This window comes from Diadema setosum, chromosome 12, assembly GCF_964275005.1.
Source record: "Diadema setosum chromosome 12, eeDiaSeto1, whole genome shotgun sequence".
Lineage (NCBI taxonomy): Eukaryota > Metazoa > Echinodermata > Echinoidea > Diadematoida > Diadematidae > Diadema > Diadema setosum.
Genome location: NC_092696.1, coordinates 9,349,856 through 9,359,401, shown reverse-complemented (window position 1 = coordinate 9,359,401; position 9,546 = coordinate 9,349,856). Strand labels below are relative to the sequence as shown.

Genomic DNA, 9,546 nt, shown 5'->3' with positions numbered 1-9,546 from the left:
ACTGTGTTAACGCGATTCATGCATAGCGCATTGCAGACACACACACAGTCCGTCCCTGTGTTTCGTTGAATAATCGCTGCAAAATAAGAACGCCTTGAAAGAAACTATGACGCGGAGATTCAAAAAATACACTTTGGATTCGCGTTTTCATCCTTCAATTACAAATTTTCCTCACCATCATGTGAATATTGATTTTCGGAGGAGATAAACTTTATTTATTCATCTTTCATTGGGTGAAATTTCAATATCAACATTAAATAAAGATTTTTTTAAGGTGAATTTTTAAAGACATGCATGTCAAAACGATGCAGTGATAGCCATTGACTTTGTACGCGTCGAGCTTCGGCCAGAGACTGCGGAAAGGTCATGAATAATTCATTAAGTCTGTAGTGGCTCGATTAGCCGCTTATTACTTTGTGTGTAGCAGCCCTGTGTGGTTTTTTTTTTTTTTTACGTTTTTTGCCGCTTTATCAGCTACATCTCATTTCCCATTATGTCACAGTGACATGGGATCTATTCGAAACTTACGTGGATCCCTTTAAAGAATAAATTTGTACATAAAAACATCATTTCTATTCCAAATTGTTCACTGGAGGGCACTGAGAGAATCACTAGAAATTACAGCTCAATCAGTGAGCAAAGGTGGTAGGTTATCCAACCAATAAGGCTTAAATAATGGCTGTCAGTTCCGCTCTATAAAAATCATGGGGTAAAGTTTTGATTTTTTTTTTTTAATTCGATGTATCTGTAGTCTGAAACATAAAAAAGAGACACCTGCTTTACCATTGTCTGGCGTTTTAGAAGCATCTGTAGGCATATAAATGCACATTGCGTTAGTCTATTTTTAGACACAGCTAGGCAGACAAACAGCGCGCGAGGCCTTTTCCAAAGGCTACTTACGGGTACAAAACACAGGGGCGGATCAATGAATTCCGTAAAGAGGGGACTCCTTTACAAAATTCAAGGGGGCGCACGCACCCCGCCTTTTTTTTTTTCTTTGTATTTCTTTAGTTGTAACCTTAAAGGGGGAGTCTTTTAACTCGGACATTGGGGCTATATAGAAGGTATTTGAGCTCACTAACACGATTCTGGCGTTTTTATCCACCAAAAATTGCTCAGTAACAAGAAATCGCTCAAAATGTTCACTGATTTGGGAACGCCCCCCAAAATTGGCAGCTGATTGGCTTATGCGATTTGACGTATGAGGGGGGAGACCCCTCGAAGCCACCGAGTTCGTCTAATGCGTTGGCAATGTAAAATGAGTGAAACTTTATCTATTTTTAAATCAAGATTTAACCAGTTCTGACAATCCTTGCGTCCCAAAAGTGATTTGAATATGTTGTTTAGACATTTTAGTAGAGGCCCAGTGACGCCACTGACTTTTTTTTAACTCTTTACCCGTGATAATTGCCTTTTTGGATCCGGTTTACGTTTGGAAAAAACTAGATATATTCTGCGAGAGAAAAAGACAAGTAGACGTACAGACAGCCGCTTTACTGCTGACCGTACATTGTGACTCTGTGTGTGTGCATGGATGATAACAACAAATTTCAACTGGAGACTGGATGGCACTCTAATCTTTACGATAACAGCATACTAGCTCCGCGGAGATCGCGTTGCATTAGCTTTATACACGGTAAACAAGCTGGTAGCTGTACGTGGTCAACAAGACAGTGTTCTCAATATGGATTCAGACCTGGATTCGCCTTTCTGGCTGCTACCCCCACCGAGATGATGAAGGCGAAGGTAAAGCAGCCCCTCGTCAGCTCCAGCTCCAGCCCCACGCAACCCTAAATCTAATCTGTATTGAGTTCATCCCGCCCGTAGCCGTACCGTTCTGGAGTATAAGAACCCGACTCTTCACCTCCCGCCCCCGGGGCAGTGGCCCGTGAGGATGCTGCTCGAGGAACAGGGTGATGGCAACGAGCCCGCGACGAGGTTGGGACTTGGAAGATAATAATTGGTAACTATCATTAGTATCAAGTACGCTGAGAGTCTAGATAGTTCACTCTAACGTTAGGCCTAACGTTAATTTTTACAGAATGCAGGTCGATTGGGGTCGGAAAAATCAAAACAGAATTTTGTTTACAATACAACATGAACGTGAAACTGGAGTGGAAGAGGGACATCGGTAAACGACGGTATGAATTGAAAGGCTATGCACTGAGCTGGCGAGGCAGATGTCATACTTGAGCTCTCATATCTCTCGATCTCATTCATAATGTCACAAGGACAAACTGATTTTTCAGATCCCGATTTTTTTTTTTTCTTCCCGCATTTAACAGTATTTTACTTGAGTCCTGGTATAAACTTTGATGTAATTCATAGTACTGTACCTGTATACGCATGTACCCGGTATATAAGGAGGTCATTTCTCTGGCCCCAAGGACCTTCCTATCATGAGGTAATCGACTGGTAAATTCCAACCAAGTTTGTTTCCACTAGGCCCTCCTACTACAGTTTCACATGTAAATTGCCGAGCACAAGACAAGTTATGAAAGGATAAGTGAAAAACTGCTGTTTGCAATAAGGTACAAGTGTTTGCCGGCCATACCATAACTGCAATTTCAATTACTGTATGTGGCTGGGCTAAGCAGTGGTTTGAAGAGTCTGGTATCAGTGGTAACCTCTCTGGCAGTAGGGGTTCCTACAGGCCTAGTCATGAACGATATTTTGTTCACACTTGCCTAGAACTCAAACAATGATTTCACTAATGACTAATAGGCCTATAGTCTAAACCTCATTGTGTGACAGTGCAGTACATACTTCAAAACACCAACTAATAAACACAAAGAAGGAAATAGGAATGTGTTGTTCGTTATGTTTCTTCTTTTTTTTTCATGTTTTCTTTGTTTTCAGGTGCCTCTGTCGCAGCTGTGTTCCCACATGACCACTGCCAGGGAATCCGTTTGCTGCAAAGAGACAGAGCACATAATGGACAAGATTGAGAATTACGGTACAACGAAAGACATTTCGATGCTCCAATGCGCTGTATTATAGCACATCCAGGTTTCTCAACTGTGGGCCTCGATGAATGGGTGAAAGAAACTGGAAGCTACCAGGACACCCAACAGTAGGCCTATGGAGAAGGTGCTTGAACAAATGCTGCAGATAACAAGTGAGTTTGTTAGGCACATTTAATTCCCTATTTTATTTTCCAAATGTTGCAATAAATATTAGGCTTTTTTCATAACCCTGATAATTTCCTAATGAATTTTATGGTGTCATTATACGATTCTACATATGAAAGATCCATTCACATTGTGTAATTTTATTCCTGTTCTCACGATTTCTAGAGTAACACTTATGTATTATCAAATTTTAGTCCCTTTGCATTCCATTGCATTCCATTTCATTTCATTTTTGTTTCAATTTCAGGCAGTCAATACATGTTTTTATACATGTATTTTATCCTGCCATTATACAGTCGTCCCCAAAATAATGACTACCATACCCCATGGGTCCCATTTACATTGTCTAATTTAAATCCTATTCTCAAGATAAATTCCTAGATGAACACATGATGTAATATAATAGGATTATCAAATTTTACTCCTTTTGCATTCCATTTTGTTTCACTTTTGTTTCAATATCAGGCGATCAAGACATGTTGCATACCGGTAACTGGTGAGATGATGCTGGACATTTCTGGGCCAAAATGTGAGAGTCCTACTGCCATCTTCTGCTGTTAGAAAAATCTGATAAACTCATCCATCAGATAGTGACAGGCTTTCATTTTGCACAGGTTGTAATAAGACTGTATATGCAGCACTGATATTGGGTGTAGAATGTGACAACTTGTCACATTGCGATCTGCTTAACGGGAATTGGTCACAGTGTAGAAATGCATCAGATAAGTTTGTACATTGTGAAATGTCACATGTATACTTTGTCAGACACCTTGTCCATTACCGGTATGTTGGGTATACTGATGATATGCAGCGTCCAACACCAACTCATCAAGGCACACAGCTGAGAAACATGCTGTTGGACTTCAGCCTCTCTGTACAAATGATCTACAGTACATTGTATTTTATTGTAATTTATTGATGCATGTTCAGTGGAACCTCAATATTATAAGCAGTGATATGACAAACTGTAGTTATAACAAGATCTTGATATACAGGAGTGATATCTCTGGTCCCATAATGTACCTCATTATAACAAGATTCGACTGTATGTCAAATGCACTCTTGTCTCAATTCTTACTCTTACTATGCTCCCCCTCTCTCTTTTGTAATGTAGATCTACTGCATGTTTTAGCAATTGGAAAATGACACTTTCACAACCATACAACTGAAGGTAATTTTGATTGTGTAGAATTGACATGTTGAACAGCTATGTTGTCAATCATGGTCACAAAAAACAAATAACGATCTAATACAATTAAGATGCTGTAGCCTTTTCGGCAATAGCTTCACAGCCTCTATTTAGAGAACAGGACCAAGTCTAGTTACGAACTCATTGAACTGGAATGTAGCTGGCTCATATAGTAGTATTCTGTCATGAACCAGTATTCATTTGTCAAACATTCCTTCCAGCTGATTACACCAATTATATTTTGTAAGCAAATGGAAAAAAAAAAGTGTGTTGTGTTTTCTATATGTAGTTGGAGCGGTTGTAGTAATACAGTACATGCAGTATAAATTCATCCTTATTAACAAAAAAAGATTAGCTTCATACAGACACATGAAAATGCACAAACATACACATATACACACACCCTCAGTACACTCATGCATATCAGATACAAACACACACCAACATCAGACACATATAGGATGAATATATCATTGATATATTTGCCCTATGTTTGTCTGATGTTCCCCCTCATGGAATGGATAGAAATATTCCCCTCACAGATATATGTACAGGTAAGATTTGTATGGCATTGTACATATGTATGCGATTTGCATGTTGGTGGGAGTGTTCAAGTGATGCCTGTTTGAAAGTGTTTGTGGGTATGTGTGTAGTATGGCAAAGGGTGTGTGTGTGTGTGTGTTGATGTGTGTATAGATAGGAGACCAAAGAAAATTAGTAAAAGGGAGTGAGGAAAAGTAGGGGAGGGGTATTGTACTTACAGGAGTGAGATTGTAAAACCCTACCAGTGTGTTATCTCCATATCCTAATGTTGGAACAAAATGGGATTTATTCCCCTGGATCAATGGCAGCTGGTCAGTCAAGCATGCATGAGTGACATCCACATTTGACATCAAATCAGTCCGGAAGAGTTATCTTTTCCACATACATACTGTATATTTCATATCAATATTATGAGACATTCTCATGTAACATTGAATCAAAAGCTTTGTGATTTCTTCTTCACTATACAGAAATCTCTACAGAACTCAAATTTAGGATAGAAATAATTATGTATTGCAAGTGTACATATACAAAACAATACAGGTGAGTGATGTTATTCAATCTTTCACACATTCAAAAATGTGTACAAATGTGTGAATGTATGTGAGCATATGTGCATGTGGGTGTTTGCTTGTGTGCACATTTTCAGAAGTACCTATCTGCATGAATAATTATGAATGTCTGAGTCTGAGTGACCTAGCAATTGTTCTTTCATAAGACCCCTAACACCATATTCATAAGAAAAAACAATGCTTAACTTTTAATGCTTGACTTCAATGATTATGTATGGAGAACTACATGTATAATAGATATCAACAGAATAATTCCCCAACTAGACTTAAGCATCGCATTATGAGTGCGGATTCTCCCTGTGGATGCATTCCAGGTCTCGGAACTTGAGTAACTGGGCCTAAGTCTGCTTAAACACAGATGAAGATTATGTAAAATGTTAATGCTTAGAACACATCTTGTTTTCCTTTTTCATAAATCTGTGAATCATATACCAAGAGTAAATTATTGCATTTCTTCTCAAAACTACATGTATATACAATTTTTTTTCAATCCCTTTTGAGTGTGTTGTGTTCTATAATGAATGCACATCTGATTCTAAATTATCTTGTCAAAAATATCAATATTTGATCATAAGAGTGATGAGCTCTAATCTATAACAGCAAACATGCTATGATAAAACCATAGTAAGGGACAGCATTCATGTAGAAATCTTCTAAACTTACCATTTTAATACAACACTAAATATCTCTACAGAATAGTGTTAAGAATGCAAGCTCATCTGTCCATAAATATGGTCATTTATGCTTTAAACATCAACAAAAGAATACACAGTTTTCCTTTTGTATCCACATGACTCCTGTATTGCAAATGAATTATGATTTTGCTATTAAAAGGACAATATTCAATTGGCAAAGAAATGGTCTTTGAAACACTATATCAAGTTGGCATCATATTGTTTGTGATGAAATGCTACATACATGTTATACAGACGGGACACAACAGTAACCAAGGTGATCTTATCTTGTCTTTAGATGATCACTCATGAATAGAGCGCATAAGAATGCTGGGTATGCATAACAAAATTTTGAGTGTTTGTATCCAACATCTAACAGAATTAGAACAGATGAAAAAATCATTCCACAAAAAATTTGTATCATATTGTACATAATATGAACTTCAATCTCAATTGCAAGGATTCCTGAAACCATCACATCATTTGTCAGGTGCAAATTGTCTCCTGTGATATTCAATAACTTCCTCCCTTGGATGACACACGATGGCACTCACAAGGGGAGGCGTTGAAGGCTGGCAGGATGCAGGAGTTTTGTCATCGTACTCCACAACAGCAGAAAGGACATCATCAACATGTGCTGTAGAAAATTCAACAGAAAGAAACAAAGGGACACACAAAATAGATGGAATTAAGATGTTTGCATTGGTTATTAGCAACAAAGTCCTTGAGGTGTCATGAACAGAAACCACCATTTTGATAATGACATTAAAAAAATCTTTGCAAATTCATATCAAAATTGGGGTTTGTCCTCAATGCAAAGACTTGATTTGAGAATGCCAAAGTAGCCATTGGTCATGGAATGTGGAGTGTTGGTCTTCGGGAATGGAAAACTGACTGCCTCCCTTCTATGACTTCTGATTAGTGGAACAGGCATAAGACCTGCCCCTCCACCCCCCCCCCTAAAAAAAAAAGAGAAAATGTATATCTTGACCTTTTAAAATTGATCATTTTATGTTTACTCAGTGGTCAAGAAAGCCATGCTTCTACAAAGACAAACAAATAATAAAATGTGTAGTTGACAAATTGTGCCATTCTAATATTTTTCTCTTCATTGTAATTTGTCTTGTAACGTGAATTCATTTTCTTCCAATATTGCATAAAATATCTACACCATTCTTTACGAACCTTCACACTAGAAGACCCAGCCTTGTATTTCGGCTTCACAATCTGGTAGAGCAGATCACCTGTTGCACCTCGAGCTTGCCTCCGGTCTGGATTTGTGTTGCACACTGTAATGCAATGCTGCCAGCTGAACCCTGTAATTAGTAATAGCATAGAGAGGATTGAATTAAAAAAAAAAAAGTCTATGTAGGCCTGTAAGAACATGGTTAACTAGATGCATGTAGGAACTCTTGGGAGAAACAAATACTGTTAATCACAAATAATAACTGCCATTAGTACTTTCCCACATTCAACATTGTAACCAGGGCAAGTGAAATTGTAATGACGACAACTGAAAATAAACGACTGCAGAAAGTTCCTTGTCTGATTGGAAAGTGACTTTTTTTTTGTACATGTAAACTATGAAATCACATTACATTAGTCAACTAATATGGGAAACATTTTGGGACCTTTTAAAATTGATCATTTTATGTGTACTCAGTGGTCAAGAAAGCCATGCTTCTACAAAGACAAACAAATAATAAAATGTGTAGTTGACAAATTGTGCCATTCTAATATTTTTCTCTTCATTGTAATTGGTCTTGTAACGTGAATTCATTTTCTTCCATATTGCATAAAATATCTACGCCATTCTTTACGAACCTTCACACTAGAAGACCCAGCCTTGTATTTCGGCTTCACAATCTGGTAGAGCAGATCACCTGTTGCACCTCGAGCTTGCCTCCGGTCTGGATTTGTGTTGTACACTGTAATGCAATGCTGCCAGCTGAACCCTGTAATTAGTAATAGCATAGAGAGGATTGAATAGAAAAAAAATGTCTATGTAGGCCTGTAAGAACATGGTTAACTAGATGCATGTAGGAACTCTTGGGAGAAACAAGTTCCTTGTCTGATTGGAAAGTGACTTTTTTTTGTACATGTAAACTATGAAATCACATTACATTAGCCAACTAATATATGGGAAACATTTTGGGGCAAGAAAAAAAAAAGGATATTGAAGATTTCACTTGCCTAATGACAAATGGGCAAGTGAAGACAAACAATAATGCCCAGTCCTAGATCAATTCAATCTAATAATTTGTTTTGGAACATACCATCCAACCATTCGGTTACTACATACAACTCTTTAGAGCTTTATTGGGGAAGCAAGGCAGTCCCAATCGAAACGCCAGACAGAGCTTATCAACCTGTCTAAACCGTGAAACTGTTAGTAAATAATATGATACTAGTAGAATATTAGCAATAGGCCGAGGCCATAACCAGACGCCGTGCGAACCCCTTCCCGATTTATACAGCAACTGGGCTGTGTATAGATCTGGTTACGATACTCATATGATAGCTAGAGAGTCGTCTATACAGAACATACCCGACTCTATAGATCTAGAGATTTAGAGTCTCTGTATACATTGGTCTCGTGTTTCTATCTCGACTCTATAGAGTCGTCTAGACGCTATACAGAACATACCCGCTTTCTCTCCAGCTTCAGAACTGCTGATCCGCTTTGTTTTTCAGCTCTCTGACGATGGGATTGGCTTCCAGTTCCCAGCTTGATGACAGGGATAGCTATGGGCTGTAGGATCCTCTTTTTGGGCACAAATCCTAGCCGAGTATACAGCCCCTCCTCTACTAGTTTACATGTACTTGGCTCCACTCCTCCAAGCGATCACTGCATACGAGGCTGTACAACCTGACGACTATAACGTTGAATAGAAGAACCATTCATCGCATGCATCCCACTGGCACTGCACTGTACTGCACTGCACTGCTGGGCTCGCTTCAGCAAATGAAATGAGTCTCAAAACCCAATTCTTTCGAATGGCGTCATCTTTAGCCTAGGGAAGTTGTGCAGACTTACACCCATCTTTTGTGTCTTTGCTGCGGTGACGACACACCTCCACGGCATTTTCTTGAAATATTTTCTCTAACTTTCCTACAAATACACAAGACTCACTGCTCTGTGAAGTACGGTATACGGCGAGACAGTCGGCACTATGAATACCCCCTCGTACGTCAAAGTGTCACCTGACAAGGCACGTGACCGGTCCTTGCTTTTTCTGGGGGCGTTCCCGACTACCCGAAAAATGAGCGATTTAGGCGATTTCAACTGAGTTTTTTGAAGTTCACAGATCTCGTTGAAGAAAAGCATATGCGATTTCTAATAGTATTGACACAGTATTTTCATATGATCATGCATTATAAAGTTAAAAGACTGCCCCTTTAAAAAAAGGGGACGAGGAATAAATAAACGGCGGCGC

At 38.7% G+C, this 9,546-nt stretch overlaps 2 long non-coding RNA genes across 3 annotated transcripts; one reads left to right on the top strand and one right to left on the bottom strand.

Moving 5' to 3' along the window:
• The first annotated feature begins 1,661 nt into the window (after positions 1–1,661).
• Positions 1,662–3,737, top strand: LOC140236005 (uncharacterized). 2 transcript variants are annotated; one of them, XR_011901734.1, is made up of 3 exons: positions 1,662–1,938; positions 2,860–3,118; positions 3,597–3,737. It is a non-coding gene; the product is annotated as an uncharacterized lncRNA (long non-coding RNA). The 2 variants fall into 2 exon arrangements; XR_011901733.1 differs by having other exon boundaries at positions 1,662–1,963.
• A 1,575-nt stretch (positions 3,738–5,312) lies between these two features.
• On the bottom strand, positions 5,313–9,237 carry LOC140236072 (uncharacterized). Its single transcript, XR_011901748.1, has 4 exons — positions 8,757–9,237; positions 7,934–8,064; positions 7,295–7,425; positions 5,313–6,746 (listed from the first exon to the last, which is right to left on the bottom strand). It is a non-coding gene; the product is annotated as an uncharacterized lncRNA (long non-coding RNA).
• Between the last annotated feature and the right edge of the window lie 309 nt (positions 9,238–9,546).